The sequence below is a fragment of the Pollachius pollachius genome (genome assembly GCF_949987615.1).
Source record: "Pollachius pollachius genome assembly, chromosome: 4".
Lineage (NCBI taxonomy): Eukaryota > Metazoa > Chordata > Actinopteri > Gadiformes > Gadidae > Pollachius > Pollachius pollachius.
In genome coordinates this window covers 9,290,244-9,306,626 of record NC_136937.1, presented here as the reverse complement: position 1 = coordinate 9,306,626, position 16,383 = coordinate 9,290,244, and positions in this window count along the sequence as shown.

Here is a 16,383-nt window from a genome sequence, read left to right as displayed (position 1 = left end):
GCCCCTTATTCCGGTCTGTTTCCTTGGCTTTGCGGAGAGGAAGGACACTGCCGCTCCCGAATGATTCAGCCCCTTCCCATCGGCCGCGTGCGTACTACAGACCAAACACAGTATGTCTCTGCTTCTGCTGCAGTGTCTGGATATTCTCGCTGCTTTGCTCTCCTCTTTGCGGTACCCATGCTGCGCCCTCTCTCTATGAAGTGTGCATAGCAGCTGCCTCTGTTCCCCCAAGTGCTGAGGTGAGTCAGCTGCCGCTATCCCTTGTTTGATGCCGGACAATACCGACCACAAAAGAAAAGGAGTGAACGTTTAAATTCCTCCCGCAACTTGGTTTTATATATCCGCAACCGTTGTTTCGTGGATCTAATTCCGGGAATAGGGACTGCTAATATGAGCGCTGTATGGATACATCTCAATGACAAACTTTCTATATTGCACCGGGAGTTGCCTTAATACGTTCTAGTCTGCTAACAAGGTCAGCCTTTCGGGGGGGTTGAAGAGCATTTTTTTTTCTGTAATCCCAGCACCCTCCCATTGACAATGGGATACATTACGGGAAGGATCAGACGACACCCGTTTCACCACGCTCTGAGTTCATAGGTAATGTTCCGAGAGAGCCCTGGATCGAAGAGACAGAAAGGATGACCGAAGGAACCGAGGACCCCAATGTCATGCTAGTGGTGCCCCCCGGATCCGTCCCCGCTAACGTTACAAACGAGGATGCTGAGCGTGCACCTGACCAGAAGCAGGAGGAGCCGGTGGCCGGTGCTGATGAGAACGAAGTTGGTTCGGAGGGGGAAGCCGAGGGGGGTGCCGGCGGTGACGGAGAAGAGGAGGAGGGGGACAGAGAATGGACAATAGGAATTTGCAGTTTGTCAAGTACCTGCTGTGTGTGCATCGAGATGGAACAGATTCACAGTTGCCTGCGCTCCGAGAAAATCTGCATCCTACCCATCCTAGCTTGCCTCCTTAGCTTAGCCCTGTGCACGGCCGGACTAAAGTGGGTATTTGTAGACAAGATCTTTGAGTACGAGCCCCCAACCCATTCAGACCCAAAGCGCATTGAGCAGGGCCCTATTATCATATCAGCTGACCCCACACTCGGACTTCCTGTGTCATTTCCACATCTGCTCTCATCTGCTCCCCCTTTGGCCAACACTATTAGAACAACCACGGCGGGCCAGGAATTCACCGTCAGAGCGAGACCTTCTGGATCATTGATATCGACTAAAGTTATGCAGGGGAACTCGTCCACCGCTCTGACATACCACGCAGACGAGCCCACAGCATCGAAGGCCCCCAAACCTGACAAGCAGATCCCCATCAAACACAATACTGTGGAGTTTAACGACATAATCATCACTACAAGTGGTAAGTATAGAAACCTTTTTGTGAATTGTGATAATGACGGAGCAGTGATGTTGCAACTTTAAAATGCATGCATAGCAGATTGACAGGCTTTGGCAGCCAGAACCCAAGGGTGTTCAGTTGTATGACCTAGCTGACTTAAGAAGATGAAAGCACTTTGTTGCATTGTGTGTAATATGTATGATAATATATGACAATATATATGACAATCATTGGTTGTCACTCAAACCTAAAACCAGAGATTCATGACTTGCCAAATGCATGGTGGGACTATGCATTGTCACTACCCAATTCAAGATCAAAAAGTATAACCAGGATTACATTTGACTCTGGTTATATTCTATTTGTAAATATATCTGAATATATATGAAATACATTTGGATAAATTATAGAATATAAAGAAACAAATATCATTGAAATACAAAACATGCTGTATGCAAATGTGGTTACACTATCATTAAGATTGACCTATAATTAATGTAATCTATACTCTATACTAAACTAATTATATTCCACAACTCATGTAGAGGAAAGTATAATAATTGGATTAATACCACTCATACCCTGTTTGTACCACTTTGCAATAGAGGTAAATTAATTAACCAACAATAAGCATTAGTTAATGAATTAATAGGAATTATAATATACTGTTAGCATAGGGATTAGGGTTACTTTTTTATGCGGTAGTTGAGGTCTTGTTAGTTCAAGTTATTCTAGTTGCACTGGCACACCATCTCCCATTCTTAGTTGTGTGTAAGGGTTAACCCTTACCCCATTATATAATGTATAGATTAACCATTACCTTAGTTAAAATGTAAAACCATTGCTAAACATGAACACCATTTGTAAATATTACGAGTTTATGATTTTTATTACGATATTCTGATTAGTTATCTGTTAATTATCGGTTAGTTAAAAGTGGAAGTCTCTGAAGTTTTAGTTTTGTTTAACTTTGGAGACACCATTGACGATAAGTGGTATTTTTCCCAGTGTCTCAACGGGCACCAGTTCGTTAGGTTCATTGTACTGCAAATGAGAGGGCTTTCTTCAGTGAGCCACAGGCTCAATCTCCGTTGTGTGACTTCATATGGCGATAGATAGTGGCGGTTTTCATTCTATATTATGTACTTTGACTGGCAGCTTTCTTCCAAAATCTAAAGTTAGTTACTTACTTGCGGTACTGCAGCCTGGCCCAGAAACCTTAGGCCAACCAAGACGATACATTATTCTATGGATTCCAGATCTGCAAATACTACTGTTTATTACAACATTTATAATGATTCTCTAACCTAATACCTAAACTCAAAGCTAGGTTAGGCAATCTATTTTAGAATACACTTTTGTCATTTTAGTTGAAATTCTCTTTACATGCCGAACAACATTCTATAAATCGAATAAAATAATCCGGTATCTGTGGATGTTGCAGGCCTGTATCATACCCGTCCAATATTTAATTTGGCTCTAGTTCTAACCTTTTTTAATCTAATACCTAAACTTAACCACCTCTAACCCAATTCCTGAATCCACCCTCTTCAACCTTAACTGAACAATCTCTATACTTAAATTTAGCCAATACTGTAAAACCAATACTGAAACATCACCAACTCTAACATAATTTAACTTAATCTTGAACCTAAGACCTAAACCTCACCATGTCAGCCATGTCCATTTAGCCTCTCCTGACTTGAATGCCTCCTTCAAGTCAATAGTATTTGTATAGCTGTATATCTCATTTACAGTCACAGAGGGCTTTGAATGGCCCATTTCATAACGTACCCTTATCCATAGCCTTCCAAAGGATAAACTCCCTTATTCATTCACGCAGAAACTTTTGGTAGGAACTTGGAGAGAGAGGGATCTCTCCTTCAGGGACGGTAAGGAGAGCAATGGGTTTGAGCAATGGTCTGATGGAGGTGTAAGGAGAAGGGGTGCAGTGTACCAGTTGACAGAGGTTTGGGATAGAGGGGCTTGTGTCCGGGAGGGATTCGACATTCATAACTTGTTGTCAATCCCTTTATGCAACTGTTGCCTCTTTAAACTGGTCTAGTGGTTCAATACACCAGCAAACAACAGGGGTGAGAGCGAAGCAGCATGTTTGACGTTGCATCTGCTTTAGCACCATGCCCTGAGGGTGGAACAACTTGATTGGTTCTTGAGATACCACAAAAACCTGCTAGGTCGCCGACAAGTGTAGCTATAGTTATCTTTGAATCTGCCGTTGCCTGCTGGTTCACCTTGCCCAAAATTTGACATCATTTTGTTGAAGAGGTTTTAACTTTTACAACAAGATGAACTTTTGTTCTTCATGTAGATCATGCATGTGCAAAGAATTGGAACAACTACGATGCAATGGCACAGTAAAGCTAGGGCACCAACCATGGCTTTATGAAAGAACCAATAAACTGGCTGGCACTTACATGTAACACATGCAGTCTTGCTTATAACTTATTGATGGAACTGCATCTGAATATTGAAGGGCTTAAGCAATGCTGCTTGTATCAATGCAGCACAAACGTTTGATTTTTTTTTACAACCATTGTTATTCATGCCGCGTTATCATCACTAGGCCACAATGATCCGAGTTTACTCGTTCATTCGGTTTTAACCTTCAGCTTTTCTTAATGAATAATTGAGCATGCTACCTGAAAAATATATGTAGCATAAGGGCCTCCCCGTTGTTTCATTGTATGGTTAGCTGTGTGGTCAACAGACTCTTGTATACATATAAGTAAACTGGATTCCACACCATTTAATTGAATTAATCATTATTTGCAATATAAAGAACAATTAAAAAACAGATAGACAAATGCAAAGTCAGTAATTTAAAACATTTAAATAAACAACAAAAAGACAGAAATTCACTTTTTGTTTCATTTTGTAAGTTGTTTTGGCCTCTCCTCATTTGCAGGTTCAATATAATAACGATATGTTATAGCCCTAATTACCATATACAATACCAAAATAATTATAATCTTAATAATATATAATTATTTTGTTGAGCTCAAATGCTTTCATGAATGCAATGCCTTGCTCATTCAAAGTTTAATTGGTTTGAAAAATCTACAGTTTTATACGAAGCACTTATTCATTGTACGGGTAAGACATTTAAAAGACCCTTTTGACAGGAGTGTCAACATAAATCAAACACAGGTGTTGTTCAAAATACTAATTATGGGTCTGCTACTTTTACGTAGCAGTGGCCCATGGTCCTCGATCAGTATGTGATATCTTCATTAGTCCACTGCCCGGGCCTATACACATAAAAGAGCACACCCATGATTAGTGTGAGGAGCGACAATCCTGCAATGACTCTGTGAAAACGATATATTGTGTTTTAACAAATGCCCCTTACCTTACCTTCCTGTAGCTTCCGTGAGCACCACTCCAGCGGCTAAGACGTCGAGTCATGTCATGCGCTGCAGTGACAGCCAGAAGAACTATTGTGTGAATGGAGGAGAGTGCTTCACCCTGGAGGTCATACCAGGCAGCACCAAGTTTCTCTGCAGGTAGGTCCTAGCTTACAAACGTGTATCACAAGGTAGCCTACTTTACTGGAGCTTTCAGCAACACATTGTTCTCTATTTTTATATGTTCAAATTTGAACTGAAACAGGGGGTTCATGGTTACTTTAAATGCAAATTAACAACTTAAAACGTAGTCAGTTAATAGATTAGACAGTTTGGAATCAAGACTGCAGCCAGAGTCAACAATTCCATTTATTTTTTAGAATCGATTCTCAGAATTGTTATCTGAATTCTCCACATTTGTGTTCCCCTTTTAGGTGCCCAAATGAATTCACTGGTGACCGCTGTCAGAACTACGTTATGGCAAGCTTTTACAGTACGTCTAAAACCTCTTTCATCTGTGTTTGGATTAAAGCATGCTTTGTATCATTTTGTTGCTTCCTTTGTTCAGAAATTTTGGTTTCTTTATTTTTTTTAATATATATATATATATATATATATATATATATATATATATATATATATATACATATTTGCCACAATACAAAATGCAAGCAGAACAGGTTAGGATATGGTAGGATGAACTCGTCTTTCTTATTTCTATTATCCCTAAAGAAATAATCCAAAACAAAAATGATGTTCTCTTGAACTAAAGTTGACTCGCAATTATGCTTTCTTAACAGAAATCTATCAAAATCCATACATACCAACATGATAGTGCACATGGATCTGAATATCTGTATTATCAGTTTCAACATGAAAAAAATATAGATTTACATATGAGTTTTCATCCCATAAAGATCCAACACTTTAATCATTATTTCATTTATATTTGTGGATTTTGGCCTTGATTCTAGATGCTTGACTTTGTGAATACATATCTCTTTCTGAATCATGACTCCATATTAATGTATAAATATATAGATTAAATCTTCAAAATACTGGATTGCAAGATTCTTCAGAAAAGTAAAAAAAAAAGAAGTTTTATTTGAAAACAAGTTTTAAAATAATACAAAAAGGCGCAAAATAACAACAGAACTTATGACCGCAACTTAAGGCCACAATTAAAATATGGATCTGTAACTGTGTGAGGCAATAAGTTGACTATCCCGAAGCCCTTTGTAGATGCAGGAGAGCCAAATTGACACAAAGGGGCATTTCCAGTTGTCGACATTGTCAGCACTTTCGCTTGCTTCCGAAATCTCTGGATGTTTTCCTTGACCCCAAATGTACCCACTGTTCCTGTTATCTGTCCTCCAAGTGCCTCGTGGCACATAGGGCCTAGTACCCACTGTTCCAGTCCGCAGTAAACTAGAGAATCAGCAGCCACAAATCATCTTGGAGCCAAGAATACATAAGTGTACACAGGAAGTGCTTTTGAGAGGTTTCGACTGAATCATTAGACATCGGCCAATAAAGCAATAACTTTTCGCATTGCCAGGCATGATAGAAATGCAGAAGCAGGCCTAAGCCTCTTAAAAAAATGGACTACATTCACTTTTATAGAGGATAGATTGCCACTGTGCAATAAAGAGTGAACATTTCCAACCAAAAGTAATGATATTCCTGTTGGAGTGAATATCAAGAAATGCTGGTTCCTGGTGGATATCCTTTTTTGAGATGCTCCTCGTAGTATGTTTCTCTGGTGTTAAGCTGACACAATGCAGCAAAGAGAAATGAATGCAAGACTGACTCCTGCTACATGGCCACTAGAAGCTGCTTCCCTATATCTTTAGGCTGCTTACCTAGCTTTAGGCAGCTTCTCTATATCTTTGGGCTGCTTCTCTATAACTTTAGGCTGCTTCTTGATTTTTAGGCTGCTTCTCTAGTTTGAGTCTGCTTCTCCAGGTTTAAGCAGCTTCTCTAGTTTACTATGGATTGAGTCAGCTGGCGCAATGACTATCAAGGAACATGTCGAGATTTAGGAAGTGAAGAGGAATGTGCAAACGCAATATAATGACTTCTGGAACACACCCCTATACAAAGTCATATGACATCTAAAGGTTATTGGCCAAAAGGAACAGTGAGACAATGTGACACATACAGGATATGCACATATTTATTGTGTTAAACCTAATTTACATTATGATATATCACATTTTGCAGCGTCAAAGCCTCTCAAGTCCTTTCAAGTCTGGGTGGTAATACCTGTATTGCTACTTTTCACTGCTACTGTTAAGATTGATTGCCAATTGTGGAAACTCAGTGCAAGCGTTTTTTTATTTATGAATTTGAACAGGCTTATTAGTCTCAACAGTTTAAGGAACAGGTTTATAACTTGATATGCTGCTAACTATCATTGACAAAATGATTCATAGAGTGCTTGGTAATTGCTTTGCAGTTATCTAGTAAAGAATGCTGCAAGGGCAAAGTATATGGATGTTGTGGAGAGTGCTTGGCAAATTAATAGTTGTGGTTGCATCACATGTGCATTGAGTTCATATAAATCATATTAGGCATGACCAGGTTCTACCTTATCGATTGATTGATTTATAACAGTATATCTTGCTAGAATGACTGCTGTGGGTGTCTTTTGTAAGATTCTGCTGTCTGAGCACCCAGGCAGCAGTTATTGTAGATTGACCAAAACATAAGTGATCCTCGCAGCATGTGATTCTAGAAGTAAACTGTTTTCTCTGGGATAATCTGTTTATGAGAATAAATCTATTGATGCGATACCAAGCTTTTATTTAAAAGAACAGGCTGTATACACAATCAAAAGATGGTTGACCTACATTTGAAATGTAATAGTTCTCACCTAGCATAATGATTTAAATATATATCAGCTACAGAAAAATTGTAGAATCAAAACCATGACTATATGCTTAAATATTCACGATAAGTAATTGAAAATCTGGGTTTGATGCTTTCAACCATCTGCACATTATATAGCTGCGTGATGATCAACTTGTGATGGACCGATGTAAGGCTGCATCACCACATAGCAATGGTCATTAGAATAATTAATAATAATAATAATAATAATAATAATAATTAGCAGTGAATCAGTTCAGCAGGACTACATTGGCAGCTTTTTGGAAGAAAAATGTGCAAACAAAAACAACAAAAGAAGTGTACTAGATCACTGAAGAGAGATACAATACAATGAGACTTTATTCTACACACTAGTTAGAAAGTCAAAATATTACTAATATTAGTCCGCTCATACATATTTTATAGCCACACCAAAATGTTAGCATCCAAGAGACCACTGTATGTTAGGAAGCACAGTGTCTGCAAAATATACGTACTATAGATTCCGTAGTGTTTAGTGATCTCCTCATATGTGAATAGCCTTTGCTACTAATGAGAGTCATCATGCATGTGCATGCTAATGCAACAATGCTATACATAAAAATTACCTTCTTAAAGAAACATGCCTTTTGAATGGATTTGGTTTGTTTGGTTTCTTTTAACGTTGATGTCTCTTTTTCTGCCCTGGTAGAAAATCTTGGGATTGAATTAATGGGTATGGATTGTTTCTACATCTTAGTTTGCAGATATAGGATTATAGATATAGATATAGGACTGCACGTTGGATTTATTTTGCCACTAAATGGATCATACAATACAGACCTAAGAACTAATAATATCAATGAATCATATACATACAAGTATTTCAGAGAAAAGATTTGATGCTGTTTCATTGTTCTTGTTACCCCTTTTTTAAAACAATTCAAATGCAGCATATTCATTTTACTATACTTTAGGTAACTAATTGTAGTACTTTTGTAATTAGTGTAAAAGATTCATTTCATTTCCTCTAACCAATCATTGCACGGTGAAGAACAAATTATGTTCTTCACACAAAATTATGTTCTTCACCTTCAACATTATGGTCATTTTTCATCTTTAATTTCAGACAGCACGATGAAAACCTTCTTTTGTCAACCTCAGCTAATCAATTTTCTAAATAAGTCATGGTCGTGTGTAGAGTTTTCTGTTTGAAGGAATAATTGCTTGAACAACTAAGACTTTTTTTAATCTGTCACATAATTTGTTCACATCATATCTGACACTAGAAGAACAACCTCTAACCTCCTCCCTAAATCCTTATCCTGTCATGTCATTGCTACTTTTGCTTTCACTTTCTCTTCCTGCTCTCATTGAGATCAGGATTTATTTTTGTCAGGGAGACCTATTAGCACACACAAACACATAGACACACACACACACACACACACACACAGACACAGACAGACAGACAGACAGTCAGACAGACAGACAGACAGACAGACAGACAGACAGACAGACAGACAGACAGACAGACAGACAGACAGACAGACAGACAGACAGACAGACAGACAGACAGACAGACAGACAGACAGACAGACACACACACACACACACACACACACACTATTATATTAATACATGTAAAATAACACAGACTTTAAGTACTACCCCACCACATTGGGGTTAATTTGATTATAATGATTCTTGTATGCAATACACACCTATATAATATATTGTACTTGCACAATGGTACATGTTTTTTTACATTATACACGTATAAAAAAATGCTAAATCTATACCTGTCTTTATAGTTTGTGTATGTAAGTGTGTGTGTGTGTTTGTGTGAGTGTGTGTGAGTGTGTGTAGACCTAGTTTCAAGAATGCACTGTCTTCTTTTCCAGAAGCCGAGGAGCTGTATCAGAAACGTGTAATAACAATATCAGGAATCTGCATTGCACTTCTCGTGGTTGGAATCATGTGTGTGGTTGCCTACTGCAAAACAAAGTAAACTATCATGCTTCAGTTGATATTCCTTTTTGTTTTGTTATGTTTTGTTTGTATACTACTAAAATGTTGGCTGTATATAGCAGGCTTAATTCAATCCCAGACAATTATTGAGTTTTAAAAACATTTGGGCTTTTCCTTATTTGATATTTTTGTCTTCTAAATTGGTGGCTAGTCTCAACACCCAGGTTATCTCTCCATGAACAGAAAGCAAAGGAAAAAGTTCCATGACCGTCTGAGACAGAGTCTTCAAAAGGAGAGAAACAACATGGCGGCCAACCGACCCGAGGTTTCTAACCACCCCCTCCAAAATGTTCAGCCGATGACTGTAAGTCTCCGTTCAAATTACTACAGCCAAATTCCATCCAAAAGTCTTCAAGTTTAGTGACCGTTTCATAAAATAATACGTTTTCTATCATTTCCAGCAACCCACATCTAAAATTGCAAACAGTGCACAGCATGTAACGGAGAAGGAGACAGAAATGCTGTTCTCAAGCCAATTTGCATCATCAGCAGTCACCTTGAGCAGAAGGTAATGATTCTACACTGCAGCTCTGGTGTCCAATGTCAAGCAATTCATACTTGCTCAAAATAAAACAGCATAGAGGGGTTATGCTTGAGAGCTAGTTAACCTGCTTTAATCATTGAAGAAGATATGCCGTAACTACATAAACTAGAGGCTTACCTCCAGGAAATACCTGGGGATCGAACTGGGATTCCTGGCTACGTGTCTCCTTATTTTGCAGGTCGGGTGAAATCTTAAACCCCATTATTTTATTATTTCTTATTATTTGGAGCTACCTAGGTTGATCCATAGCATGCTTCTAGGAAGTAATGAAAGCACAGGGTATTTTACTTTAGCTTGTGTTTCAGTTGAAGTAGCTTGGGACGAGGCATAATATTTGATCAGACTAATGAATCGGTTAAAATGTTCACGAATTAGAACATTTGAACATTTGACAGCTAGATAGGTGACAAGGAGCTAAATTTGGCAAAACAGCGGCTCTTCTACCAGGGTTTGAGCTCACCATTGGGCTGATGCTAGCGCTGGCTGCAGGAAATGTGAATAAGAAGGAACACTTTACAAATACTCTACCAGAGGAAGTGGGAGGGAAGGAGATTGTTCATTCATAAAGATGGTTCCTGAGGCATTAGAGATTGATTTCACACCAGCGGACCTGGAATGGTGCCCTGGCATATGGATGAATGAGATCCGGTATTCTCATATGGTAATTTTCTAATAATTATAATCATTTCAAAATGAGTCAACATATTAAAGGCTAGGGGCAAAAAACAAGCCATTTCTCCAGAAGCGGTTTGCTGCAGTCGTATGGAGTTCCGGTGATGGATTAGAAGTACAGATTGAATCTCGGGTTGTGCTGTCCCACAGTGGGGTGGGTTTTGAACGGAAAGCTGAAGATGCAATTCACAAATGCTGAAGAAGCAGAAGTCAAGCTGAAAACCCCCTTACTTTCCTTTCTAACAATCACTGTGTCAAAGACACTTCCTTAGCTAGGGATCCCAAGAGGTGTTGAGAAGAGTAAGCAGTTTAACTTAACATGGACACACAGTGGACATGAAGGAAAGGGGTTTGGCCTATAATTGAAACGGATGATTAGAATATATGTTTCTAAATAAGAGAATCTAAACAAGCTGAGAAATTAACAATTTTGACTAAACTTAAAAAACACGTAAGGCTGCTGACTCATTCTCATCTGGTGCTGTTTTTGTCATTGTCATCAGCATCTGAATTGCCAAGAGTGTCAAGAGGCTAGCCTATTGTTGGCCTAAACTTCCACTGTCACCAAAGCATTTTGATTAAATCATAGAAGTCACAGACATCCAGTAGCTTACCTACTTCAGAATTCAAATAAAATCTAGGGTTTTCTACTCAAATATCTGTTTTGATATTCAATTGTGATACACTGCAGACCAAAGCCAGAGTGTGACCTTTAGCTCCAGTGATTTATTGTTATTGCCCTATACTTCCTTATCTTTAAAGACCTCTACAATGTATGCATATTTAAGGCGAACATTATTTTGCTTACAACTAGTAGAATTTTAATGTCTCATAATTGCAGATTCCAAATTTTGACAGAGGGTGGTCCAAAGTTGGCACATGACAGAAAACTGTTTTTCTGAAAAAAATAAAAGTCAGGTTACATTACAGTGTACATAACTACTGAATTTATTGAATCCAGAGGAGCTCAAATGAATGCTCAATTCTAATGATTGGAACTACAAATCGACTTACTCCTAAAACAGATAAGATACCAGAAGCACAGGTTGCTGGGTGCATTACGTACATTAGCATGTACATATCATGAGACCCTGTGTTTGACCCAATTTTCAAATTACTCCACTTGATGGTTCATAATCGAATAGAGTAGAGTCATTGAGTTCTTAAGTTAGAGCAATAGATTGATTGGTTTGTAGAAAATACAAATCCAAGTGAATTTTTGCTGATGCAGATGACATATCCCTGTTGATATCAGACCCCCTGGCTCTGGAAAATACTGGCTTCAGATTCCCTTTTGTAGGGTTAGGGTCTCAGATATGCCATCCCCAATATTTGTGGGTACATATTGCTCAAACCTCTGCTGCATAGAGCACAGTGACGGTTGGCAAGCATTGATAGCCATGAACACTCAGCTATAAAGACATCTTTTTATGACACATTTGTGGGCCTTATTTTCTCATCTATCTGCAAGTCATCCTCGTGTATCATACTCATAAACCTAACTGAAGTCATCTAGATCTGTTCTTCGATTTCAATACACTCTAAAATACCATCGCCTGCATATTATTTATGAATTAAATAGTTGCATATTATTGACATTATAGCACTTGACATCTATACAAACTATACATGCTGTAATAGAGAGTCAGCAGGTTAATTCTCTTGCCATACAAAAACGACTTAATAAAAGAAAGACCTGAAATTTAGAATGTGACTTTTGCTCTGATTGACTAAAGCGCACCCAAGCAATTATTCTAACCCGATTTCTCTTGAGTGTAAAAAATGCTAAAATAATCTTTCAAATATTGGATGCAGCATCCCCAGATTGAACCAGGATGGATTTTTTCAATCATTTTAACAGGAGTGAAAAAGTCTCTATTAACGTATGCCCCTTTGTGTGTGCAGTTTGAGTTTGTTGAGCTTGAGCTGGAGTGAGAATGTTCTCTCTGAGAATCCATTGGTCTTGGACGTGCCATCCTCAGCGAAGAAGCACCGGGGACGGCTGAATGCCTTGGGCCACGTGAAAGACCTCAGTGCCTATATGGACAAATCCCAGGACACCTCCAACATCTACCATGACTTACAACATAGCAAGAGGTAGGGTTGAAACAACATTGGTCCATTTTCAAACAGCCGTATGATTAAGTGTCTTTGTTACAGTTTAATTACAAAATTAATAAGCAATGCAGCCACCTGCAACAGTGTGTACCTTAAATGTGCAATGTGTAGAATACATCTAGTGGTTAGGTTGCAGATTGCAACCAACTGAATATAATGACAAACACACATATATATATATATATATATATATATATATATATATATATATATATATATATATATATATATATATATATATATACATATATATATGATGTACAAGCTGTTACATGATGTTACATACACAGTTACAACAACACAGTACTTAATGATGATGATTTTTAACGCTAAGTGAGTATTCCCTATATGACAACTCAATGCTGATCTTTAAACCTCTCCTCAGCCGTAACCACAGAATCGCCTCCTTCTGACCAGTGGATGCCCAGTCCTAACACGTCAACATCTCAGTCTGGCTCCGCCCAATCGACAAGAAAGAGAGAACACTTTTGCCACTCTACTTTGCAAACAAGTACTCATTCACTGAACCCCTAACAAAGACAGCAAAATTACACATGACCATGTCTGCATGGTGGCTATTCAAAGTGGCCCAACACCCCGTCTGGTCCTGCTTATAGAACTTGTGGTCATGCGATTCAGCAAGAATAAAATGATGGCTTACCCATGAAGCCCAATAGTAATGGCCTGTGTTACAGTAGAAGCAATATGGAGTCCCAACATTAACCAACGTTTTACAGAGAAACAGCTCAAAGATGATCAGCGTGGAGCAGCCTCTTGCAGATGTCCCCTTTTGTGATGACAGAGAACCTCGGTCTTGAGGTATGGACATGCCTGTCATTACGAAAGGAGCGCTTGACCGGCTGGGCAGAGTTGTTGAACACATTACAGTGGATACAAAAAAAATGAATATCACTTGCTTTTAAATGAAATAAACAATGCAGAGTTAATGTTAAAAAGCCCTTATTTTCTATAGAATATTTGAGGTGTACTGATTAAAAGGATAATATAAAAGTATTTTAGTGACGCAGTCAATAAAGTCTTTTCTAAGTAAAAAAACAAAACAAAAAAAAGTTCATTTATTCAATGGAGGGAAAGTGCCATACATTAGTATGCAATGTTGAATGGGATTTAGGTGAAACAACTAACAGAAACAATGGTGCCTTCTATTTCATGTGCTTCAAGAATCTGCAGCAAAGTGCACGAGGCCATTTATTGTTTTAATCTACTTCTGTTGACTTTTGTCTGAGCTGGATGAGAAAATGTAATTACAAAGCTTTTCATTTTAGTTTTAATGTTCATGTCCTACAGTTAACCACAGGCATTACAGCATCAATTTCATCCTGATTGCAAATCTAAAAAATAAGTGTGCTTGTGCTTTGTGTACCTGTAACAAAAGGTACTAATGGCATACAATGTTGATCATATTACCTGTCCTATAGAGTGTGGGACAGGTGAGCAGGTTCATGGTTTCATTTTACAAACCCATTAAGACAAAATTCAACTTGAAACAAAATACAGAGTGCATTTTTCCTTTACAATCAGCTATTTTTGTGGTGGTCAGGATATTATGGTGAAGGGTGGCAGAAGGTTAACTTATACTAGGACTACTTAAAGACGCTGCAGGTAAGATTTAAGTGGAAGAAATTCCATAGCCATCCATCAGCTAATGTAGAGTGAAATGCGCTGTGAGAATATCTGTTTTGGGTTGACTGTGCCCGCCATGAGCCTATACAATTTAAGACCGCCTCTGGCTCATCTCTGACCGATCAGGGCATCTCTTTTTGTCTTTGATTGTTTTGAGGTATTAATGTTGCCTGTCAATTACAGTAGCATGAATGCAAAACTTGTCAATGCCGGGTATACCTAGGGAAGGAGCAGATGTTTTTGCGGTGGTTCAAAATCTTGCTCTCTTCTGAACTCTCCAATCTTACCAACAGCAGCTTTAAATTCCAAGATTTTATTAATCCCATTAAACGTGACATGTGACATGTCACTTTTTGTTTGCAATAGCTTAAAGAAGGTGATGATTGGACATTTTTGATTGTAAATATCTAAAAAAAAGAATAATGCAAGTTTGTATACATATGTTGTTGGATAAGTGATTAAAGTGACTGGGAAAATGAGCTGAGGAGGGAAAATACAATAATTGTATGTTGTCTTTAACAGGGATATGCGGGTGAAAATAAGTAGATGCCTGTGCAGGAAACTTAAAAGACTAATATGTGCCATTCATTCCATGACTTTAACCAGATTGATCAAATGTATTGGTCCATGACTTGGTCGCAACTCACATATTCACATTCTAATCCATGTTTTAATAATAGCGAGGTAACTTATGTTTGGTTACAGAAAAGCATATCATTATCCCCGACGCTTCTGGTCCCATGTGTTCAGTGTCTCGTTTTCAACTATTAAAAGAGCATCACAACAGTTGGCCAAGTACATTGAGACAAATATATAATTTATTCACCAGTGTACAATAACTATATTTCAATTTCCGGTTGAAAGATACATCTACTAAATTATGCATAATTTGGTGTGTATATATGTACTTTTTTTGTATTAACTGAGCTGTATCCAAAGGAAAATATGCAGTACACTCCCCATCCTAATACAAAACACGCTGGTATACAGCCCCAACTATTATGGACAACAATGGAAATAAAAGTGAAAGTTTCATTGTTTGATGTCTTGCCTTATTCAATTTCTCACCCCTGGAAGAGAGTATATTGTATCAAGTCAGATATGCTTCGTTTTATTTAAAAATGAAATATAAATTTGCCCAAACTGTTACATTAATGCATGTTATTGGTTAACATTATCAGGAAACAGTACAACTATCCCTTTCCAAAAAAAATTCTCTCTTTCCCCTTCAAAGTCATATCTTGTATATGTTACACAATTATATCGTATGACCATCGACATAAAGTAGTATGAGTACTATAAAATATATAGCCAATACACCAAAATGCAATATGTGGTGACTGTATAGTATTGTACCAAGAGAAAGCATTGATAGAATCGAAAAAAAACATTATTTTTTGACGGGATTTGACCATGTCATAGTTATTGGTGATGCTATCCAAGTAATTGGTAGCCAATATATAAATGTAAAATATTGCATAAGATTGACGTTTTGACCCTCAACTGTAAATAGATACTTGGAAAAACTCTTATTGTATTTATTTAAATTGTAATGCTTCATTACCAAATTTCAAAAGGCTTATTGGTGATTAAGAATCATCTGATTTAATTACAAGCTGCTTCATAATGGACATCTATGGCTAGCACTATTCAGTGAATCAATATTCACCATTCAAAAATAATGTGGGATTTTAAGTGTCTGTAAATTTTGAACACTAGATAAATTACTTATCGGTCCATTTAAAAAGCTATCCTTTTACACTAAATACAGATGTGTTTGATTTCATAGTTTGAGTCAAATAACCCCTA